The sequence below is a fragment of the Oncorhynchus mykiss genome, chromosome 11, assembly GCF_057628025.1.
Source record: "Oncorhynchus mykiss isolate SJ-2025 chromosome 11, ASM5762802v1, whole genome shotgun sequence".
NCBI classification, from domain to species: domain Eukaryota; kingdom Metazoa; phylum Chordata; class Actinopteri; order Salmoniformes; family Salmonidae; genus Oncorhynchus; species Oncorhynchus mykiss.
Window position 1 is genome coordinate 11,449,984 of NC_143032.1, and position 26,008 is coordinate 11,475,991.

Here is a 26,008-nt window from a genome sequence, read left to right on the forward strand (position 1 = left end):
ATGAGCACAGGATGAAACAGTCTGTAGTGTTCCACAGCACAGCCAGTGGGAATTCATCTATGGTATTCATAGAGGGTTGATGTTTACCGTGCCTCTGTAGGCTGGTTAGTGCTGGTTGTTGAGCAGAACCTAGCCCAACGGTTGACAGAGGAAGATTCAGCCAGTGATGAATGAGATGCAGGGTAAACAAACAGCTCCCTTTTTTTCCTCCGAACTTTCTGAACACAGTTTTTGTTGTGCAAGGTGATCTCTATCTCTATCTCTCTAGAGATCAAATCCACATGTTGTCTTTGTTATGGTTCTAAATGTGTTGATGAAAATGGAGGTGGCAATTGAAAGAGTGGTAAAAAAAAAGCGTTATGTATATATTCTGCATTTGCGATGATGTCAGAGGGGGGATAACAGTGGTGGTTGTTTGAAGTAACTTGATGTAATATCCCAAACGGACGTGGCAGTTTCACCAATTAAGGATTTCCGCTTTAAATCAGTCTGTTAGTATGTAGCCATAGCTTGACACGCCACTAGTGCACCGTTTGATTTGTTAGACATTCCATAGATCAAGTATCATTCAAGTACTCCTTCATTTTTCATGTGTTTTGGGCACAGGTTGGCATGTATTGGGATGACTCATGTCCCGGAGGCAGCCCTGCAGGGTCGTCACTAGCTGCCACAGCCATAAAATCACATTTTAAACATAACCTTAACTACACAGCTAACCTTATGCCTTAAAGTAAAACTAAAAAGCACATTTTTGTTTTCATTAATTTTATCGAATATATATCGAGTTGAAATCGAAAGTGTAAATACACCTTAGCCAAATACATTTAAACTCAGTTTTTCACAATTCCTGACATTTAATCCTAGTAAATATTTCCTGTCTTATGTCAGTTTTATCACCACTTTTATTTTAAGAATGTGAAATGAGAGAGTGATTTATTTGAACTTTTATTTCTTTCATCACAATTCCAGTGGGTCAGAAGTTTGCATACACTCAATTAGTATTTGGTAGCATTGCCTTTTAAATTGTTTAATTTGGGTCAAATGTTTCAGGTAGCCTTCAACAAGCTTCCCACAATAAGTTAGGTGAATTTTGGCCCATTCCTCCTGACAGAGCTGGTGTAACTGAGTCAGGTTTGTAGGCCTCCTTGCTTACACATGCTTTTTCAGTTCTGCCGACAGATTTTCTATAGGATTGAGGTCAGGGCTTTGTGATGGCCACTCCAATACCTTGACTTTGTTGTCCTTAAGCCATTTTGCCATAGCTTTGGAAGTATGCTTGGGGTCATTGTCCATTTGGAAGACCCATTTGCGACTAAGCTTCAACTTCTTGATTGATGTCTTGAGATGTTGCTTCAATACATTCACATAATTTTCCTTCTTCATGATGCCATTTATTATGTGAAATGCACTCGTCCCTCCTGCAGAAAAGCACCCCCACAACATGATGCTGCCACCCCCGTGATTCACAGTTGGGATGGTGTTCTTCGGCTTGCAAGCGGCCACTTTTTTTCTCCAAACATAACGATGGTCATTATGGCTAAACCAGTTCTATTTTTGGTTCATCAGACCAGAGAACATTTCTCCAAAAGTACGATCTTCGTCCCCATGTGCAGTTGCAAACCGTAATCTGTCTTTTTTATGGCGGTTTTGGAGCAGGGTTTTTTTCCTTGTTGAGTGGCCTTTCAGGTTGTGTTTATTTAAGACTTATTTTACGGTGCGATATAGATACTTTTGTACCTGTTTCCTCCAGTATCTTCACAAGGTCCTTTGCTGTTGTTCTGGGATTGATTTGCACTTTTTGCACATTCGCATTCATCTCTAGGAGACTGAATATGCTTCCTTCCTGAGCGGTATGACAGCTGCGTGGTCCCATGGTGTTTATACTTGCGTACTCTTGTTTGTACAGAAGAACGTGGCACCTTCAGGCGTTTGGAAATTGCTCCCAAGGATGAACCAGCATTCTTTGTCCTCCAAACACGACGAGTTGAGTTTTTACCAAAAAGTTATATTTTGGTTTCATCTGACCATATGACATTCTCCCAATCATCTTCTGAATCATCCAAATGCTCTTTAGCAAACTTCAGACGGGCCTGGACATGTGCTGGCTTAAGCAGGGGGACACGTCTGGCACTGCAGGATTGAGTCCCTGGCAGCTAGTGTGTTAGGGGTGAGATCTTGCGTGGAGCCCCAGATCGAGGGAGATTATCAGTGGTCTTGTATGTCTTCCATTTCCTAATAATTGCTCCCACAGTTGATTTCTTCAAACCAAGCTGCTTACCTATTGCAGATTCAGTCTTCCCAGCCTGGTGCACGTCTACAATTTTGTTTCTGGTGTCCTTTGACAGTTCTTTGGTCTTGGCCATAGTAGAGTTTGGAGTGTGACTGTTTGAGGTTGTGGACAGGTGTCTTTTATACTGATAACAAGTTCAAACAGGTGCCATTAATACAGGTAACGAGTGGAGGACAGAGGAGCCTCTTAAAGAAGTTACAGGTCTGTGAGAGCCAGAAATCTTGCTTGTTTGTAGGTGACCAAATACTTATTTTCCAACATAATTTGCAAATAAATTCATAAAAAATCCTACAATGTGATTATCTGGATTTATTTCTTTTCATTTTGTCTGTCATAGTTGAAGTGTACCTATGATTAAAATTACAGGCCTCTCATCTTTTTAAGTGGGAGAACATGCACAATTGGTGGCTGACTAAATACTTTTTTGCCCCACATGTATGTATGTATGTATGTATGCATGTATGCATGTATGCATGCGTGGGCAAAAAAGTATTTACATACATACACTGCTCCAAAAAATAAAGGGAACACTTAAACAACACAATGTAACTCCAAGTCAATCACACTTCTGTGAAATCAAACTGTCCACTTAGGAAGCAACACTGATTGACAATAAATTTCACATGCTGTTGTGCAAATGGAATAGACAACAGGTGGAAATTATAGGCAATTAGCAAGACACCCCCAATAAAGGAGTGGTTCTGCAGGTGGCGACCACTTCTCAGTTCCTATGCTTCCTGACTAATGTTTTGGTCACTTTTGAATGCTGGCGGTGCTTTCACTCTAGTGGTAGCATGAGACGGAGTCTACAACCCACACAAGTGGCTCAGGTAGTGCAGCTCATCCAGAATGGCACACCAATGTCAGCGTAGTGTCCAGAGCATGGGGGCACTACCAGGAGGCAGGCCAGGAGACTGGGAGGAGGCCGTAGGAGGGCAACAACCCAGCAGCAGGACCGCTACCTACGCCTTTGTTCAAGGAGGAGCACTGCCAGAGCCCTGCAAAATGACCTCCAGCAGGCCACAAATGTGCATGTGTCTGCTCAAACGGTCAGGACCAGACTCCATGAGGGTGGTATGAGGGCCCGATGTCCACAGGTGGGGGTTGTGCTTACAGCCCAACACCGTGCAGGACATTTGGCATTTGCCAGAGAACACCAAGATTGGCAAATTAGCCACTGGCGCCCTGTGCTCTTCAGATGAAAGCAGGTTCACAGAGTCTGGAGATGCCGTGGAGAATGTTCTGTGGCCTGCAACATCCTCCAGCATGACCGGTTTGGCGGTCAGTCAGTCATGGTGTGGGGTGGCATTTCTTTGGGGGGTCGCACAGCCCTCCATGTGCTCGCCAGAGGTAGCCTGACTGCCATTAGGTACCGAGATGAGATCCTCAGACCCCTTGTGAGACCATATGCTGGTGTGGTTGGCCCTGGGTTCCTCCTAATGCAAGACAATGCTAGACCTCATGTGGCTGGAGTGTGTCAGCAGTTCCTGCAAGAGGAAGGCATTGATGCTATGGACTGGCCTGCCCGTTCCCCAGACCTGAATCCAATTGAGCACATCTGGGACATCATGTCTCGCTCCATCCACCAACGCCACGTTGCACCACAGACTGTCCAGGAGTTGGCGGATGCTTTAGTCCAGGTCTGGGAGGAGATCCCTCAGGAGACCATCCACCACCTCATCAGGAGCATGCCCAGGCGTTGTAGGGAGGTCATACAGGCACGTGAAGGCCACACACACTACTGAGCCTCATTTTGAATTGTAATGTCCTTAAAACATCAAAGTTGGATCAGCCTATAGTGTGATTTTGAGTGTGACTCCAAATCCAGACCTCCATGGGTTGATAAAGTTGATTTCCATTGATCATTTTTGTTTAATTTTGTTGTCAGCACATTCAACTATGTAAAGAAAAAAGTATTTAATAAGAATATTTCATTCATTCAGATCTAGGATGTGTTATTTTAGTGTTCCCTTTATTTTTTTTGAGCAGTGTATATGTGTGTGTGTGTCTGTGTGTGTGTGCATATGTATATCTGTGTATATCTGTGTATATGTATGTATGTATGTATGTATGTATGTATGTATGTATGTATGTATGTATGTATGTATGTATGTATGTGGCACACGTGTATACAAAGTCTGTATATGTGTATACAAAGTCAACATTGTCATATATATATATATATATATATATATATATATATATATCTCACACACACATATACATATAAACTGTGGGCAGTTGTCGTTTCTGAGGGAAAATGAGAACCTCTTTGTAAGATCCTCTTCAATCATTTCACATGAAATGAGCCTCAGCCACAATGACATTGACATCCATTTATGAAATGTTCAATGCCTCTTTCATTTGCTGTCCAACGAGGTCCCTGGGTACGGAATTGATCGCCTCCTCAATTTCTAACGGAAGAGTTATTGCCACAAAGGGAATCGACTAGCACCCTTTGATAATTGACTGAGAAGGAAGAGGAGGCCACTCAGTCACTCGATAATAAAGGTGACGCCTTTGGACAAATGGACCGGTTTTCCCTCTTAAATCTGATAAATCAGAGGTCCAGTCATGTGAAAGCTGCTCTCTCACTTTCTTCGCTCTCATCCGGTCCGCCAACTGACAGCCAGGGCATACTTAATTACCTGGACTTTAGCTAATCCCCCCCACCTTCACCAATACCTTCACGTCCGTCGTCCAATGCCCCCTCTGCTTGAGAAATTACCTGACAGAGCCAGGAAAGGAAGGAAGTTGGGGAGGTGTTTACTTTGCCATCAGACGGGTGATTTATGTTGCTACGATGGGGAGGCAGCGGAAGGTTAAAGCGTGCCTCAGTGAAGGGCCGTGACCTAGACATTCAGGCTCTGGCTCCCGGACCTTTTCATTTACAGCCGGCACGGCGAAAGGACCTGGATGACATATTGTTTTCTCTCAGGAGTGTCCCTGCTGAGAGGCGACTCAGTTTCTCTCTGATGGTTGGAATTGGAAGCAATTAGTCTGCTGTGTTTTATCCCCCCCCCTTCTCTTCTGATTTCATCCACTGTGATTTATGGAACATGGAGGGGTGGTGGAGATGAATCAAGCCCCTTCATTTTCACGCTGTGGGTGGAATGACACCCCTCAAACCTGGATTGGTGTCAGCGGCCGGCTAGGGCCATGCCATTTGATGTTTTGTTTTTGCTGGTATAGTAGATGCTCAAAGCTAATTTGAGCGCAGCTGACAACTGTTGAGATGAATTATCTCTATATGTATAACTGGGTCACGTCAGTTGGACCTTTGCCACTCAGTATTACCTACTGTATGAGTGTCTGATTTAAGGAGTAGCCTGTCGTAGTAGAACTATATATTCCCTTTCTCATCTTACAGCGAAAGTCCCATATCCAAATGTTTCCACCAGGCCAGATTACGTTATGTCTCGCTCTTAGAAGGATTTCTATTTTCGTAATTTTGCTTTCCCCCTCAACTTAAAAAATAAATAAAAAATGAGTCTGCCTTCCAACCAGGAGTGGCTGTGTTCTCTGCTCTGGGAGTTTCCTTGCTAAGAAGTCTTATAACCCCTCTATGCAGTTTTTTTTACGTGTTATTTCTTACATTGGTACCCCAGGTAATCTTAGGTTTCATTACATACAGTCGGGAGGAACTACTGAATATAAGAGCAACGTCAACTCACCATCATCACAACCAGGAATACGACTTTCCCGAAGCGGATCCTGTGTGTTGCCCACCACCCAGGACAATGGATCGGATCCCAGCCGGTGAACCTTAACAACATCGCCGTAAAAGGGGCAAACGAAGCGGTCTTCTGGTCAGGCTTCGGAGACGGGCATATCGCGCACCACTCTCTAGCATACTACTCGCCAATGTCCAGTCTCTTGACAACAAGGTTGATGAAATCCGAGCAAGGGTAGCATTCCAGAGAGACATCAGAGACTGTAACGTTCTTTGCTTCACGGAAACATGGCTCACTCGGGACACGCTATCGGAGTCGGTGCAGCCAGCTGGTTTCTTCACGCATCGCTCCGACAGAAACAAGCATCTTTCTGGTAAGAAGAGGGGCGGGGGTGTATGCCTTATGATTAACGAGACGTGGTGTGATCTTAACAACATACAGGAACTCAAGTCCTTCTGTTCACCTGACTTAGAATTCCTCACAATAAAATGTCGACCGCATTATCTACCGAGAGAATTCTCTTCGATTATAATTACAGCCGTATATATTCCCCCCCAAGCAGACACATCGATGGCACCGAACAAACTTTATTTGACTCCATGTAAACTGGAAACCACATATCCTGATGCTGCATTCATTGTAGCTGGGGATTTTAACAAGGCTAATCTGAAAACAAGACTCCCTAAATTCTATCAGCATATCGATTGTGCAACCAGGGCTGGTAAAACCCTGGATCGTTGTTATTCTAACTTCCGCGACGCATATAAGGCCCTCCCCTGCCCTCCTGTCGGAAAAGCTGACCACGACTCCATTTTGTTGCTTCCAGCCTATAGACAGAGACTAAAACAGGAAGCTCCCGCGCTCAGGTCTGTTCAATTCTGGTCCGACCAATCTGATTCCACGCTTCAAGACTGCTTCGATCACGTGGATTGGGATTTGTTCCTCATTGCATCCAACAACAACATTGACGAATACGCTGATTCGGTGAGCGAGTTCATTAGAAAGTGCATTGGCGATGTTATACCCACAGCAACTATTAAAACATTCCCAAACAAGAAACCGTGGATTGATGGCAGCATTCACGCAAAACTGAAAACGCGAACCACTGCTTTTAACCAGGGCAAGGTGACCGGGAACACATGACCGAATACAAACAGTGTAGCTATTCCCTCCGCAAGGCAATCAAACAAGCTAAGCGTCAGTATAGAGACAAAGTAGAGTTGCGATTCAACGGCTCAGACACAAGGTATGTGGCAGGGTCTACATTCAATCACTGATTACAAAAAGAAAACCAGCTCCGTCGCGGACCAGGATGTCTTGCTCCCAGACAGACCAAATAACTTCTTTGCTCGCTTTGAGGACAATACAGTGCCACTGACACGGCTCGCTACCAAAACCTGCGGACTCTCCTTCACTGCAGCCGACGTGAGTAAAACATTTAAACGTGTTAACCCTCGCAGGGCTGCAGGCCCAGACAGCATCCCCAGCCGCGTCCTTAGAGCATGCGCGGACCAGCTGGCTGGTGTGTTTACGGACATATTCAATCAATCCCTATCCCAGTCTGCTGTTCCCACATGCTTCAAGAGGACCACCATTGTTCCTGTTCCCAAGAAAGCTAAGGTAACTGAGCTAAACGACTACTGCCCCGTAGCACTCACTCCGTCATCATGAAGTGCTTTGAGAGACTAGTCAAGTTCCATATCACCTCCACCCTACCTGACACCCTAGACCCACTCCAATTTGCTTACCACCCCAATAGGTCCACAGACAACGCAATCGCAACCACACTGCACACTGCCCTAACCAATCTGGACAAGAGGAATACCTATGTGAGAATGCTGTTCATCGAATACTGCTCAGCAATTAACACCATAGTACCCTCAACTCGTCATCAAGCTGGAGACCCTGGGTCTCGACCCCGCCCTGTGCTACTGGGTACTGGACTTCCTGACGGACCGCCCCCCAAGTGGTGAGGGTAGGTAACAACATCTCCACCCTGCTGATCCTCAACACTGGGAAAAAGGGTGCGTTCTGAGCCCTCTCCTGTACTCCCTGTTCACCCACGACTGCCTGGCCATGCACGCCACCAACTCAATCATCAAGTTTGTGGACGACACTACAGTGGTCAGCTTGATTACCAACAACGACGAGACGGCCTACAGGGAGGAGGTGAGGGCCCTCGGAGTGTGGTGTCAGGAAAACAACCTCACACTCAACATCAACAAAACAAAGGAGATGATCGTGGACTTCAGGAAACAGCAGAGGGAGCACCCCCCTATCCACATTGACGGGACAGTAGTGGAGAGGGCAGTAAGTTTTAAGTTCCTCGGTGTACACATCACGGACAAACTGAATTGGTACACCCACACAGACGCGTTGTGAAGAAGGCGACGGTCAATGCTAGCTAGCAACTTACCTTTGCTCCTTGCAGCCACAAGGTCATTTTGATTCCGCACTCGCGTAACAGGTGGTCTGCCTGTCATGCAGTCTCCTCGTGGATTGCATTAAAATTATTTAAAAAAGGCAGATTATCAATTGTTATAACTTGAAATCTGCCATGCCGATTTAATCGGTCTACCTCTAATAATCACTTCCTGAGATAGGAGGGCAGAGGGTTGTAAAGGGGGTATAGCTACACTCTAGGGTGTCTCTGAATGGACACCCTAGACCAGTGGGTTATACGTTTAATAATGAGGCCCTCAGTCCCTCTGACCTATGGCTCTGAGGTATTTGAAGAGTGTCCTACAGGGGCTGGTGTCATAGTCAAGTCTCAAAGGGCTCACTGACTGGACAGTCTCCCAGTCTGTTGTCTGTATTTATGTATCACTTTGAGGCTTGGGACTTCCTCCATTACCAAAAAGATGGAGATGGGATTGACTCAGAGTTGTTCATAACGAGGTTGTGATGTGGTCAAGTAGTCACGGAGAGCTTTGGAGTCCCAGGGACTTTATTGTCCCCCGTATAGATTACACTATTCTGAACCCATTACGTCTCTTTGTTGGCAATTCATCTTTGAAACGTTACTGTTTATCCGAGACTGGCAACCAAGCTGGCGAAATACCTTTAAAAGTTGGAAAGCGCACTGTTACCTCTCCTTGATTTGCCTTCTGTGAAAAATACATTATCTTTAAGACCAAAGAGGAGAAAGTTGCTTCATTAATGGACGGAACCACATCCCTATCGCCAGCGTGCCTTTTTAGACGACACATGACAGATGGCACCTATATTCGCTTATGGCCCCCCCCACGTCTAGGAAAACTGAACCTGGGGAATAATGGCTGTCTGAGGCAAGCCGTGAGTAGGATACGCAGACGTTCTCATTTCTCTTCCGTAACAACCCCATCATGCATTACACCGACAAGTATCACTTTGTAGCGAGAGGGAGGGAACTCATTCTGAAATGTGATCATCAGCGCAATGAGCACACCACTACTCTTCACATCCATCAACAACAGACAGACTCCCGGTGTATCCAAACCCCCAGTAGAGTTAGCTGTAATGTAGAAATTTTAGTAGCCTGCGAGAGCATGGTAGGGCCAAGTCATATGTCTGGGCCGTCTGTGCTGTTCTGCCCCAATGAAATAATCCTATCGCCCTGCTGTGACTAATGTGTCATTTCAGAATTAGGTAACGTGAGCACAACTGTGGAAAGAGGGTTAAAAGTGGGTGACCTGTGTAACTGCTGGCCTATCATTTATTTTATTTAACCTTTATTTAACTAGGCGAGTCAGTTGAGAACAAAATGCTTATTTCCAATAATGGCATGGCAAAGGTCGTGGACGAGGGCTGGGAATAAAACAATTAAATAAAAACATATAGGACAAAACACACCACGACAAGAGACACCACAACACTACATAAAGAGAGACCTAAGATGACAACACAGCATGGTAGAAACTCCACATGACAACACAGCATGGTAGAAACTCCACATGACAACACAGCATGGTAGAGACACAACATGGCAACAGCACAAAACATGGTACAGACATTATTGGGCACAGACAACATCATAAGGCAAGAAGGTAAAGACAACAATACATCATGCGTCGCTTACTGACAGTTGTGACTGCGTGTCCATGATTGAGTCTTTGAATGAAAACCTCCCAGGTTGAGTTTTTTTTTGTTGCAGGTCGTTCCAGTCTCTAGCTGCAGCAAACTGAAAAGACGTCGCGTCGCGACCCAGGGATGTGTGTGCTAAGTCCCTCGAGAGCACCCTTACCTGCCCATCTATAAATTACGTCTCCGTAATCTAGCATGGGTAGAATGGTCATCTGAATCATGTTTAGTTTGTCAACTGGGGTGAAAGAGGAGCGATTACGATAGAGTCTAGATTTAACCTTGTGTTGAGAGGACAGTGCACCGTCTACATCAAGCTCTAAACCCTCAGAGGTAGTAATCACAATAGTGGGAAGAGGGGCTTTCTTCTTATCAAACCACATTACCTTTCTTTTGGAGGTGTTCAGAACAAGGTTAAGGGCAGAGAAAGCTTGTTGGACACTAAGAAAGCTTTTGTGTAGAGTGTTTAACACAACATACGGGAAGGGGCCAGCTGAGTACAAGACTGTATCATCTGCATAGAAATGTGAGTGAGCTTCTTACTGCCTGAGCTATGTTGATGTAAATTGAGAAGAGCGTGGAGCCTAGCATCAAGCCTTGGGGTACTCCCTTGGTGACAGGCAGTGGCTGAGACAGCATATGTTCTGACTTTATACACTGCACTCTTTGAGAGAGGTGGTTAGCAAACCAGGCCAAAGACGCCTCAGACACCAATACTCCTTAGCCGGGCACATAATGGAATGGTCTACAGTATCAAAAGCTTTGGCCAAGTCAATAAACATAGCAATACAACATTGCTTAGAATCAAGGGCAATGGGGACAATTTAGTACCTTTAAGGTTACAGTGACGCGTCCATAACCTGAGCGGAAACCAGATTGCATACCAGAGAGAATACTATAGACATCAAGAAAACTAGTCAGTTGATTGTTGACATGTTTTTCGAACACTTTTGATAATCAGGGCAAAATAGAAATTGGCCTCTAACAGTTAGCATCAGCTTGATCTCCCCCTTTAAATAAAGGACGCACTGTGGCTGCCTTCCAAGCAATAGGAACCTCGCCATTGGAGAGACAGGCTTGGCGACGATAGGGGCTGCAACCTTAAAGAAGACAGGATCTAAGCCATCTGACACGGATGTTTTTTGGGGGGTTCAAGTTTAAGGAGCTCATTTAGCACCTCAGACTCAGTGACCGCCTGCAGGGAGAAACTTTGTAGCGGGGCAGGGGGAAAAGAGGGAGGAGCATCAAGGTTAGTCACATTAGAAGGGCTGGGAGATGAGGAAATGTTGAATGGGCGATGATGCATGGCTGAGTCAAATAGGAATCCTGACTTTAATGAAGTGGTGATTAAAGAGTTCCGCCATGTGCTCCTTGTCAGTAACAACTACATCAACATTAAGGGACATGGGCAGCTGTGAGGAGGAGGGTTTATTCTCCAGGTCATTTTAACCAGAACTTTTTGGGGTTAGACCCACAGAGAGAGAACTGCTCCTTTAACTAACTTTGGCCTTCCAGATAGCCTGAGTGCTCTTATTTCTCATTTACCTCAACGAGAACCAGTCAGCTTGAGTATGCGTGTGCCGAGCCTTATGCCAAATGGAGTTCTTGAGGTGGAGTAACTCTGCCAGAACACGGTCGAACAAGGGGCTGAATCGGTTTTAATTCTCATTTTCTTTATGGGGGCGTGTTTGTTAACAATACTACAGAAAATATCCAAAAAGAAAGTCCAAATGTCTTCGACAGAGGGGATCAAGCTGATTAGTATACCAATTTAGAGGCCAGGTCATGAAGGAAGGCTAGCTCATTAAAGTTTTTAGCAAGTGTCTATGACAAATCAGGACAGGTCATTTCACTAAGCAGCCATTACGAACAAAGGCTGTAAAACAGTGATCACTAAGGTCATTACAGAAAACACCAGACTGATACCTATCAGGATTATTTGTGAGGATAACATTGAGGAGAGTAGCCTTTTCTGGGTGTTTGGAGTCATACCTTGTGGTGTTGGTAATAATCTGAGAAAGATTTAGGGAGTCCCATTGCTTTAGGACTTGGTCAGGTGGTTTAAGCATGTCCCAGTTTAGGTCGCCTAGCAGGACAAATTCAGACTTTTAGGGGCCTGGAGAGAGCTTCGGGCAGGTAGGGTACAGGCCGGTGCTGATTTTTGACTGTTGCTGGGTGTTATTGTCCACCAAGAGCTATTTGAAAGTTTAATGCTTAAAACCAGCAAATCATATTGTTTAGGGACAGACTTGGTGGAGACAACCGAGCACTGAAGGTGTTCTGCCTTGCCAGAAAGGTTTGTCTCAGTAATGACCAACACAACTGGATTGGAGCTGTGAACCCACACTTTCAATTGATCAATTTTAGGTAATAAGCTTCTAGTGTTAACGTGCAGAAAACCCAGGCTTTTATGAGAGCAGAAATCAGTGGAAGTTAATTAAAGCGTTTCTGAGTTAGCTCACATAAGCTTCACATGTTAATTAGCCTAAAATTCGGATCAGTCCAAAGTCTGCGGTGTATGTATCTGTGGATAGTTTACTGGAGTTACTTCCTCCTTCAGCGTGAAGGAGAGGGTTGTGTGTTTTCTCTCTCTCTCCCCCCTTCTCCGAGGCTCTTGGAAACCCTTGACGGATAGTATCCATCGTTTGCACAAATAAGGTCATTGCCACAGTGATATGTGCAATTTGCATTCTATCCTTCCTCGCACAGCCCAAGTACTGTTAACTGTCTGGCAGTTACTGTGGTGAATGACTATTGAGTATGAAATAGTAAAAGTGTCATACTACTTTTTAGCGGTTGAACTAGAGTCCATTGCCTGATATCCACACTCCAGTGGAGTGTTATAACTGGTAATGTTCATCATGTAATTTTGTCATTATACACAGCTGGTCATAGGGTCCTTGTGCAGTAATGAAACAGTCATTGAAATGCTCCCTACTGTATATTTCTACACGACTCCCCTTTTGTTTTGAAATGGACTGCTATTACCTAGGCCAAATGGTATGTAGGCCAATTTGAACCTGTGTTATCGAAGCTCCTCCGACAGGACTTTATATACACTGAACAGACATACAAAGGCAACACGTAAAGTGTAGGTCCAATGTTTCAAGAGCTGAAATAAAATATTGTGCAGAAATGTGTTTACATCCCTGTATTAGTGAACATTTTTCCTTTGCCAAGATAATCTATCCATCTGACAGGTGTGGCATATCAAGAAGCTGATTAAACAGCATGATCATTACACAGGTCCACTTTGTGTTGGGGACAATACAAGGTCATTCTAAAATTTGCAGTTTTGTCACATAACACATTTTGAGGGAGTGTGCAATTAGCATGCTGACTGCAGGAATGTCCACCAGAGCTGTTGCCAGATAATTGATTGTTCCTTTCTCTACCATAAGCCACCTCCAACATAATTTTAGAGAGTTTGTCAGTACGTATAACCGGCCTCACAACCGCAGACCATGTATGGGCGAGTGGTTTGCTGATGTGAACGGAATGCCCCGTGGGGTTTATGGTATGGGCAGGCATAAGCTATGGACAATGAACACAATTGCGTTTTATCAATGGCAATTTGAATGTACAGAGATACCGTGCTGAGATTTTGACGCCATTTTCTGCCGCCATCCCCTCATGTTTCAGCATGATAATTCACAGCCCCATGTCACAAGGATCTGTACACAATTCCTGGAAGCTAGAAATGTCCCAGTTCGTCCATGGCCTGCATACTCACCAGACATGTTACCCATTAAGCATGTTTGGGATGCTCTGGATCGACAGCGTGTTCCAGTTCCTTACAATATTCAGCAACATTGCATAGCCATTGAGGAGTGGGACAACATTCCACAGGCCACAATCAACAGCCTGATCGACTGAAGGTGATGTCGCGCCGCATAAGGCAAATGCTGGTCACACCAGATACTGACTGGTTTTCTGATCCACACCCCTATTTAAAAAATCCATAGATGCATTTTCTCATGAACTGTAAATAAGAGAAATCTTTGACATTGTTGCATGTTTGCGGTTTTTTATATATTTCCAGTTGATCTATATTGATCTGAGCAAGCTTTCGATTGAATGGCAACCAAAAAACATGTAATGTTTCTCATAGTGGGCTTAAACCCTCTCCCTACTCTAGCTACTGTCGAGACTCGCGCTGAGATTTGTTGGCAGTGACAGAGTTAAGAATCTATTGTTTTTGTTTTGTGTTTTTTTCTGCCACTACAAAACTTTCCAATACTACGACCAATTTAATTGCAGGGAGCATGTTTCCCTGGCTAAACCAATCTGTGTTTTAATGCCTTTTCCTGCGCTGCGCCGGAGAAAAGAACAGCTCCTTTCAGCAGAAAACAGGCCTTGGCTGTGGCAGGGTATTACTGGCTCTGACTGTGGGTGGACCGTCATTAAACACGCTACTGGAAATGAAGTGTGGAAAAGACTTGCTGTCATCTGATTCTTTCCAGGCTTTTTGTGTTATTATTTTTCCCGGTTGATGCTCTTACACTTACGGTCGCATCAGAACACAAGTACTGTGTTATTGCCTCTGCTGGAACAAGTACTGTACTTTACTGTTTGTTAATACCACACATATGCCTTAAATGGATTTAACCTATCACATTCAGATTAGTCCTTTTCCTCTCCCCACTGTATTGGTTCAAACGTTTAATGTCAACCCATATAAACGGCATTCGCTGCACTCAACTGTGCCGTACATTGGCGTCAAATACATGTAAAGAGGGACAGAGAATAAATGTGAAAATGTGCTTACTGCGGAATACCCAATGATCTGCTTTGGGTTCCATCACCCGAGGCCTGCGGAATACCCAATGATCTGCTTTGGGTTCCATCACCCGAGGCCTGCGGGATGCGACACCTATCAGTCATGCTGGCTGCAGAAATGGGAGCTGCCAAGGAGACCACAATGGAGTCTCGCCTCTCGCACCACAGATTGATTCTCTCCAACCAGAAATGTCCCTTAATTCCAGTAGAGGGTGAAAGACGTCATTGAGACTGAACGTGTTCAATTCACACAACCTGGCTAGAAGACATGGTTACGCTAAGAATGGCTAACCTTCGAGGGGATGGGGGGAGCAGAGACTGCATTGTGCTCCTGTGGGACTGTTAGCTTATTAATATTTGAAATATGGCTGGTTTGTTATCAGGGCAGACACAGCTGCTCCCAGATAAATAAAGTCAGTTTCAGTTCATCAACACACAGAGACCTTTCATGTGGCACACGCGATAACGACCCACAATGCACTTTGTTGGGCGTCAAAGTGACCTTGCGGTCACATTCCCTCCATGCCGTGTTGTAAGACCGTATCCGACACAGCAGAAGACCTGCTATACAGTACACCTTCAAAAGCGGTGACTGAAATAATATGGCCGCTAACCTCTGAGAATGGCTGTTTATGTTGCTTGTGCAGTCTCTCCTCTGTACTGTATATGCAAGGCCCAGACTCCGTAAGACAGTCTGAAGCATCTGTTTCCTCTTCACTCTGAAACTGAAAGTAGAGCCCTTGTTCGTATCCACCACCCTGGATGTTAAGATTTGAAACAAAATGGTGACTAATAAACAATGTCCATTTTTGAAAGGAAATGGACCCCAGCTTCCTTTGTGTGGGCTATGACTGCCAGTGTTTTAGAGCTGCGATCTGGCAGTTGGATCATTCCTTGGACAGTTACTCACCAGCTTAGATGCAGCAGATTGAGACAAGCGAGCAGGGATGAAATTAAACTAGTGCAATACTGTATTTTTGTATTTACCATGACCCATCATGATACAGTACGTCACTCCTGCTTTTCAGGTTTGTCTATAGTTTGTTCAGACAGTTGAACGATCCACAACTGTGGGCACAGCATGACTTCACCACCCACTGCTGTGTGTCACTGTTTGAGTTCAGAGGCCCATCACACTGTCCTATCTGAATGTTCTAAAAGCCTCCTTACCAATCGTCTCTGCAAACATTGTCAGAGCAATTAGCCGGTGTTGCAGGTGCATCAGGGGTTTAGCGAGGCCACTGGTAATTCATTTAGGCTGGTGGAGAGGCCACGGAGGCCCCCACTACCTCTGTGCCCTTTCCAGTCAGCCTAAAGGATTTACCAGCAGACTCGCTAAACCCCTGATGCACCTACAACACCGGCTAATTGCTCTGACAATGTTTGCAGAGACGACTGGTATCACGTCCCCTAGCAAGATTTCAGCGCTACATTATGCAGAGCAGGAAGAACAGGAGGAAAGGGGTAGAGGGGGACCGGAGCATCCCCTGGGGAGGTGACATGATCCCCATTGCGGGGGTGAGGGGGGTAATTGGGACCATCAAGTGAATAAAATTGACTTTATTACATTAGAGTCGGGTCAAGGCACACAGTACAGAACCCGCCTGGCGTTCAGATGGCTGCCGAATCATTCCCCATGTCTACACACACGCACTAGGTTGTTTATCCATTCACCTGTCCTTCCTGTGATTAAGACTGATCGCCATGCTTGCGGGCAGCTGTAAAGCTTATGTTCCCATTATCATTCTAATTTGGAGGTTAAGGGAGACTGTTCGACTTTTCCTAATTCGCAAGAACATTTGAATTAAATTGCAGGAAAATATTGTCATCCATTACCCCGTGCTTATTGTTTTATTTTGGTCAGGCCTAGAATAACCAGTTGAATCCTAATGACCTTGTTATTTTGATCCAGTGCAGAGTCGGTGGATGCGATCTGTTGCCCATCTCTCATCAATAAGTACCTGAAGCTGAGTACAAAACCAATGTCATCGTTTACACATGTATACAAACGTCTACTTGAACAAAAAATATTTCCACCCTGAAAGCTTTGTTTAATTGTAATGTGGAGGTTAGCACAGTGAGGTTAGCCATGGTCCTTGTTTATCCCTACGGCCGGGTTCTGATTGCTACCCCCGGTCATTGGCGTGATTGGTTGATGTCTGCCTAGGGTCCATGATGGGCACATGCCCCAGCACCCCCATTATGCTTCCACAGCTGGATCCAGAGCAAGGCCCCCTTGTAGCCTGACGTACCTACCGAGGCATGACTAGATGTTCAGCCAACCACACTCAGGTCATCTCATGGGGCACCCTGGCCCTCATCCAAAGACTCATCCGAAGACTCGTCTTAGTGGCTCATCCATTCACTCAACTTAATTTAATTGTTTAATTTAAGGGAATTTTTGTTTCATTGACTCAATGATGGTATCGACCATCAGTGTTTTTGGACAGACCAATGATGGCCATGTTTTGAACGTCTCCTCCTGCCTTGTTAAATAAAGGTAAAAAAAGTTTGCATTTGAAGACAGGCTGCCAGACCTCGGAGGTTTTTTGATAAGCAGCCGTCCGTTTCTGGAACCAGTCATCTCATATGGCAACCGAACAACAGAGTATTGTTTACATTTGTATTTTTTTACGGAGCGCCGTTACGCTGGTTGCTTCCAAACCGGTGGGTTAATTTCCGTGTTAAAGGGGCTTATCAGTGTTGGCCACATGAGTGAGAGCAGCCATATCACGTCAGGCCTTTGAACACACACCCCCCCCGTCAGTCAGTCATTCACTGGGGTCTAACTAACTTATTTTCATGCTGCTGCCATGGGGACCGACTGTTATTACAAAACCACCTATCAGAGCGCACATGGCCGTAATTAAAACCTTGCCCACTAATTCCAGACAAACACAGATGACGCCAAGAGGACCCAACCGGGACCCTCTCTCACCCATGTCCCCCCCCTCCCCTGCCCTCCGTTGCTCATCACTGCTCATCGTGTACAAGTTCATTATGACTCACATTCGTTCTCTCGCTCTATCTTGGTTGCCAGTTGCAAACTGTGCCTTTTTTTTGCCTTTTTTTTGTGCCTTTTGTGGTGGCCATATTTTTGTCAAAGTCAGGAAGTCACACACAACCTCTTTTCCGAGGCGCACATACACTCCTTTTGCGAGCTTGTGTTGTAGGACAGTCTCTTAGATGGGACCTATAGGTCAATGAACTCCCTCCCTCCCTCACACACACACACCACAACCCCCTCTTCACTAATAAACTACTAAGCTCACTTCAAAAGTGCCCACCTTCCAGACAGGAAACGTCTCTCTGTCAGCATAAGTCCTGTAATGTGGGACTGGGGAGGTGGGTCAGTGTTCAGTTGATCGGCTCCTTGGGGGTGAGCTGTGTCAGAGAGAAGGGAAGGGAGTGAACTGACTGCAAGAGCAGCTAAGGGGGTAGAGAGTAGAGGTCGACCGATTATGATTTCTCAACGCCGATACCGATTATTGGAGGACCAAAAAAGCAGATACCGATTAATCGGCCGATTTTAATAAAATTTATATTTTTTTGACAATGACAATTACAACAATACTGACTGAACACTTATTTTAACTTAATATAATACATCAATAAAATCAATTTAGCCTCAAGTAAATAATGAAACATGTTCAGTTTAAATAATGCAAAAACAAAGTGTTGGAGAAGAAAGTAAAAGTGCAATATGTGCCATGTAAGAAAGCTAACGTTTAAGTTCCTTGCTCAGAACATGAGAACATATGAAAGCTGGTGGTTCCTTTTAACATGAGTCTTCAATATTCCCAGGTTTTGGTTGTAGTTATTACAGGAATTATAGGACTATTTCTCTCTATACCATTTGTATTTCATTAACCTTTGACTATTGGATGTTCTTATAGGCACTTTAGTATTGCCAGAGTAACAGTATAGCTTCCGTCCCTCTCCTCGCTCCTCCCTGGGCTCGAACCAGCAACACAACGACAACAGCCACCATCGAAGCAGCGTTACCCATGCAGAGCAAGGGGAACAACTACTAGAAGGCTCAGAGCGAGTGACGTTTGAAACGCTATTAGCGCGCGCTAACTAGCCAGCCATTTCACTTCGGTTACACCAGCCTAATCTCGGGAGTTGATCGGCTTGAAGTCATAAACAGCGCAATTCTTGACGCACAACAAAGAACTGCTGGCAAAACGCACGAAAGTGCTGTTTGAATGAATGTTTACTCGCCTGCTTCTGCCTACCACCGCTCAGTCAGATACTTAGATACTTGTATGCTTGTATGCTCAGTCAGATTATATGCAACGCAGGACACGCTAGATAATATCTAGTAATATCATCAACCATGTGTAGTTAACTAGTGATTATGGTTGATTGTTTTTTTACAAGATAAGTTTAATGCTAGCTAGCAACTTACCTTGGCTTACTGCGTTAGACTAGACTAGTAAGGTTGCAAGATTCGATCCCCCGAGCTGACAAGGTGAAAATCTGTCGTTCTGCCCCTGAACGAGGCAGTTAACCCACCGTTCCTAGGCCGTCATTGAAAATAAGAATGCGTTCTTAACTGACTTGCCTAGTTAAATAAAGGTATACATTTTTTTTAAAAATCGGCCCTAATTAATCTGCCATTCCCGATTTAATCGGTCGACCTCTAATAGAGAGTCACATTCACTTTCTATAACCCTGACCATACACCTCTCCTCCCTCTGCCATGGCTCTGTTTTATTGCACTGATCCAGAACTGCTATCCCTCAGTGTGAAACTATAAGGGTCTGTCGCGTTCAACCATTTGAAGATAAACCTTGTAAGAGATTGATGAAGTAGATTTGTAATGGAATCTACCATACAGTAATCCACATTTCAGATAGTGTTTTTCCCTACATATCTTAAAACCAAAACCTATAGTCGAAAATAATGGCCCAGTTCCCAAAGATTGCATTCTTCTCATGTGGAAGAACGATTATTTCTGTCTTCCCCGTGAAATTGAAAATTTTCAGTCTGAAACAAACCTGGTAATAAAATAAAGTTGCCAGTCTATTTCAGCTGTTCCCCCCATGTACCTGGTCTTGTTATTGGGGCTTGTGAGCAGCATTACATTTGTCTGATTTTCCAGTTTGTGTGTCCAGTCGAGCTGCTGTCGAATGGTTAAATGGAGCTTGCCAGCAGTAGGGCTGTTCAATTTCGCTGGCTGGCTGGCCCTGCTGCACGGAGAATTATGGCCTGAAATAATGCACTCGACAGGAAGAGAATGAAAATCTCTGCTTGAGGTGTTACTGGGCTTCCTCTTCCAAGCGCCACATTAATTAAAATATACATTTATGCCCTGATATCAATGTATGGCTTATTCCCCTGTTATCTCTGTTACCCTGGCTTCACAACACCAGCCTGTCACGCCCTGGCCGTAGAGAGTCTTTTATTCTCTATTTTGGTTAGGCCAGGGTGTGACTAAGGTGGGCATTCTATGTTCCTTTTTCTATGTTTTTTTTGTATTTCTTTGTTTTTGGCCGGGTATGGTTCTCAATCGGACAGCTGTCTATCGTTGTCTCTGATTGAGAACCATACTTAGGTAGCTCTTGCCCACATGGGTTTTGTGGGTAGTTGCTTTCTGTTTTGTGCCTGACGGAGCCGTTTCGGTTGTTCTTTTTGTTACTTTGTATTTAGTGTTCAGTTCTATGTAATAAATGACGAACACGTACCACGCCGGTCCTCACATTCTTCCACCAACGACCGTTACATAGCCTAGTAGCTTGGCGGAGCGCGTCTCATTTTCAGGACTGCATTGTTTTCCTAATGGGCATCTCTGCTTGAGATGGCACCTCCTTTAAATTGGATGAGCCGGTGATGGTGAGTAGAGGAGCGAGGCGCTTCACGGGGACACGTCTGTGTGCCGCCTCAGCTTTGGAATGTGATTTGTTGCAGGGTCAGGTGCCATAAATCGGTGCTCCCCACAGTCACCAGTCAGCAGGGTCGCACAGTGTCTCGCAACACAGAGGGGGAACTAGTTACAGCCGCAGCCGCGAGGTTAAAATATTTTACAAAGGGGGAAGTCCCAATAAATCACCACACTTTTCACTCCCTCCCCGGAGCCCTCTGCACATCAGCCTTGGCTCCTTTAGTGTGTGTGTGTGTGTGTGTGTGTGTGCGTGCGTGCGTGCGTGCGTGCGTGCTTGTCGGACACTGCCTAAATGCAGTAGTTGGAATGCATATCTGCAACAGCTTGTGTCTGAGTCGTGGCAAAGGTATGGCTGTAGCACAATTTGAATGCTACATTTTTTAAATGACTATTTCCTGTCAGATTGGTTGAACTTAATTGGTCTAAACGACCTATAAGGTTAACACTGCAATAAAGCATCTCTCACTGGAGATCAGAGCCGTACATCTACTTCCTGTGGTCTCATTTTCATTTTAGTGGTGAAAACAACTGTAGGAAATGATACCTAACGGAGTTCTGAGGAGGAGAGCTGAAGTGATTGATTTTAATGGTAATAAGTGTACCCAGTGAAAGTAGTCCCTTTCATCTCAGGTAACGAGACACAGCCTCTGACGTCCCTTCCACTCCGTCTGGCCTCCGGCAATCACAGACGGAGAGTCCCAGGTACTGGGCCACAATTATCAGCCATTATCATCAGTTTAGCAATTTAATAAGGCAATGACTGAACAAAGACGGCACTTGACAGCAAGTTCTGGGGGTGTGCTCTCTTTTGTCAAATGGGGAGACCGTTCCGTGACTCTCCCGCAGCCGGGAAAAAATGGCTCCACCTTAAGCACTATCAATAAAAAGGGCATATCCTTCATAAATTATACACCTGACGATAATCGGCATCATACAACCACGCTCCAGGAGATTGATGTGATGGATAACTATTTATGTATAACACAACCAAACTTTGAAAATGATACTATACACGCCATCAGCTGCAAGTTTCAAACACACAGCCTCAAGCCATGGAAACTGAGGCGTTAGAGGATAGACATTTCTATTATTTTCTTCGGAAATGAGCCATAAATAGTCAACCGGTTTGACTGGATACAGTTGTGGCCTGAAGCGAAGGCTGCATACCTCCTATAGATCACAAAGACACAGGCTCTTTCATTGCAAAGACCTCCCACATCATATCAGCAAATAACTCTTCTGTATCATCGCAGAGGAACACTGGAAACTTAACGGAGGTGAACATCGAAGACAATACCCACACAATAGAGACCTTACGACACACAGTATTGCAGTTTGCATATCTGATCAGCACACAAGGATTTTCCTGTGTCAGTCTTCCAAACCCATACGTCCCTGCCCCCCCATTATTTTGACTAGACAGATCTGTTTGTTTCTAAGGAAACAGATGGTATACATGGCAGAATTATTTGCAGGTGTTCACACAATCCACGGAAGCTGTTTAATTTTGTGAGACTGAAATGTATTATTTTCTTAAAACACTGTCTCAGGGTTATGGGACTCTTGGGTAAAGAGACGCGTCACTAAAAGCTCTGCCTTGACGGACTTGAGAAGAATCTACCTGTACACAATGGACTCTGATTAACAACTTCTGGTCAACAGAGCTAATTTATGTCATGTGTCACTTTGACTCAGTCATTGACTACTTACTTACTTCCTTTATTGTCTCCATGGTGAAATTTTGTTGCAGTGTCATGTACACGTTTAAAGTGGCGTCTAAATACAAAACAAATTGACAATACAACTTTCATAACAGTTACATACCAATAAAAAGAGACTAGCCTGCTGGCCTTACTGGGTCAATAGGAACATTAGCCCGAGCTATTTAGGAGGGATATCACACCTGGCACAAATGACTGTCTAGTTCTGTTTTTCCTGCTGAGGGGTGCCCTATACCTGCGCCCAGAGGGAAGTAGTTCAAAGTCCGGGTACAGGGGGTGGCTTGGGTCTAAAATCATTTTGTGAGTCTTGCGGAGGGCCCTGACCTTAAAGATCTCATCCAGGCCTGTCTGTTTGACTCCAAGTACTTTTCTTGCTGTGGTGATAATCCTTCTCAGCATATTTCTCTGGCTGACAGTGGCATTGTCAAACCAACAAACACAATACAACAATTTAAAATACGCTCAATGAAAGGCAGCGAAGGTGGCACATTGTTTTTGCTGCACCTTATGTTGGGTGTTCGTAGTGACTACTTACGTTTGTGACAAAGATCGAATCCTTGGAGACCATAGTCAAAATCCAGACTTGAGATGGTGATTCAGAAAAGTCTTTCCATGATTTGATTGTACATGATACACAACAATCAGATGTCTCCTATCCTTACCTTCTCTGCTGGAGTTGATTTGACATTGTAGCCTGGAAGTGCACACTCAGCAGAGACTCTCTGGGAGTGGGTTCTCAGCTAAGACTGTGCTTAACCTCAAGGTGCACAGCACCTGCTGAAACTTACATTTTAACAAGGAGGAAAAGTTAAAAGGGATTAGAGGCACAAATCCTGGAGTGGCGCGAGCGCTCGAAATAAGCCCAGGCCTCCACGTCACCCATTTGGAAAATGTTGTTCGTTCCCCGTTCCGAGCGACCTCTGAGTCGGGAGGTGTGCGGTGTCGAAAGAGTGAAGAGCAGTTCTCTCCAGCCGAAATTCAACCGCGGGTAATGATTTCAAAGTTCAGGACCCGACAGCGTTCGGCCATAATGATCGCCGCAGTCATTACGCCAAATGACATCGAACATGCTGCACTGGCCACCCCCTTCATCGTTTGCTGGAAAAAAAGCTAATTGGAAAAATGTAGTACCTCCAACCTCTGCTCTTTGATTAGCACTCGCTCTAGACTCAGAGTGCACGTCCCTGTGAGCTACATGAGTTGATACCGGGACTATAATGTGAGAGCTCTATTTAATGCAGTATTTAGGGAAATAGCTTTGAAGTCGTTGATACATGGGTAGAAAGGTGAAGGTTTCCAGCAGGAGATGGAGACATTGGAGACTGTTCAGATGGTGATTATGGAAGGTGTAACAGGCAAGGAAAATGGACGGTTATAGTCAGTCTTCCATGCTTGGACTGCGCAATTAGAATAAATGCCAATCCCCAAGTGAGTGAATTAGATTTGGCTCCTCCAATTTGTGGGATAAAATTAAATAGTGCCTTGCAAAAGTATTCTTTACATTTTTGTTATGTTTCAAAGTAAGATTAAAATAGATTAAATTGTCATTTGTTGTCAACAACCTACACAAAATACTCATGTGAACGTAAAAAAATTCAGAACTAAAATAGTTTTGTTTAGGCAAGCCTGAATTAGTTCAGAACTAAAATAGTTTTGTTTAGGCAAGCCTGAATTAGTTCAGAACTAAAATAGTTTTGTTTAGGCAAGCCTGAATTAGTTCAGAACTAAAATAGTTTTGTTTAGGCAAGCCTGAATTAGTTCAGAACTAAAATAGTTTTGTTTAGGCAAGCCTGAATTAGTTCAGAACTAAAATAGTTTTGTTTAGGCAAGCCTGAATTAGTTCAGAACTAAAATAGTTTTGTTTAGGCAAGCCTGAATTAGTTCAGAACTAAAATAGTTTTGTTTAGGCAAGCCTGAATTAGTTCAGAACTAAAATAGTTTTGTTTAGGCAAGCCTGAATTAGTTCAGAACTAAAATAGTTTTGTTTAGGCAAGCCTGAATTAGTTCAGAACTAAAATAGTTTTGTTTAGGCAAGCCTGAATTAGTTCAGAACTAAAATAGTTTTGTTTAGGCAAGCCTGAATTAGTTCAGAACTAAAATAGTTTTGTTTAGGCAAGCCTGAATTAGTTCAGAACTAAAATAGTTTTGTTTAGGCAAGCCTGAATTAGTTCAGAACTAAAATAGTTTTGTTTAGGCAAGCCTGAATTAGTTCAGAACTAAAATAGTTTTGTTTAGGCAAGCCTGAATTAGTTCAGAACTAAAATAGTTTTGTTTAGGCAAGCCTGAATTAGTTCAGAACTAAAATAGTTTTGTTTAGGCAAGCCTGAATTAGTTCAGAACTAAAATAGTTTTGTTTAGGCAAGCCTGAATTAGTTCAGAACTAAAATAGTTTTGTTTAGGCAAGCCTGAATTAGTTCAGAACTAAAATAGTTTTGTTTAGGCAAGCCTGAATTAGTTCAGAACTAAAATAGTTTTGTTTAGGCAAGCCTGAATTAGTTCAGAACTAAAATAGTTTTGTTTAGGCAAGCCTGAATTAGTTCAGAACTAAAATAGTTTTGTTTAGGCAAGCCTGAATTAGTTCAGAACTAAAATAGTTTTGTTTAGGCAAGCCTGAATTAGTTCAGAACTAAAATAGTTTTGTTTAGGCAAGCCTGAATTAGTTCAGAACTAAAATAGTTTTGTTTAGGCAAGCCTGAATTAGTTCAGAACTAAAATAGTTTTGTTTAGGCAAGCCTGAATTAGTTCAGAACTAAAATAGTTTTGTTTAGGCAAGCCTGAATTAGTTCAGAACTAAAATAGTTTTGTTTAGGCAAGCCTGAATTAGTTCAGAACTAAAATAGTTTTGTTTAGACAAGCCTGAATTAGTTCAGAACTAAAATAGTTTTGTTTAGGCAAGCCTGAATTAGTTCAGAACTAAAATAGTTTTGTTTAGACAAGCCTGAATTAGTTCAGAACTAAAATAGTTTTGTTTAGGCAAGCCTGAATTAGTTCAGAACTAAAATAGTTTTGTTTAGACAAGCCTGAATTAGTTCAGAACTAAAATAGTTTTGTTTAGGCAAGCCTGAATTAGTTCAGAACTAAAATAGTTTTGTTTAGACAAGCCTGAATTAGTTCAGAACTAAAATAGTTTTGTTTAGGCAAGCCTGAATTAGTTCAGGAATAAAATTTGCCTTCAACAGAAAGTTCACCCATTTTGAATTTTATATTGTTTTTGTGCATCTCTGAGTGATGTTCTATAAATTCCCTGGGTCATTTCATGTTTTCATGTGCATCTGAGAAATTGGCTTTCAAGCAGGCAGAAATCCAGCCGTTATGACGTAGCACCGTGACAAAGTCTCTCGCTACACTATAAGTTAATAGGAGTACGACTTTTAGATGGTGAAAATGTCTATCATACACGTCAGATTTCAATACTGGCCGATGTCATAACTCAGGAGGAGGTCTTCTCTCGAATGAGCCATTGATCATATTTTTGTGTTATTCCGACCTCATGTGTAATTTAAAGGTCTCTCTAGCATAGTTTTCCTAATTGTATGCCTCTTTAGTCCAGGGTGCATTGAATGGTGCTGTCACCAGAGATACTTCAGAAAGGACATAG

General features: G+C 43.8%; 1 protein-coding gene across 12 annotated transcripts in view; it reads left to right on the forward strand.

Annotated features, from left to right (window-relative positions):
- The window catches only part of LOC110535264 (receptor-type tyrosine-protein phosphatase mu), a 304,962-nt gene that overhangs the window by 63,269 nt on the left and 215,685 nt on the right, over positions 1 to 26,008 (forward strand). The gene's annotated exons all lie outside the window — the stretch shown is intronic.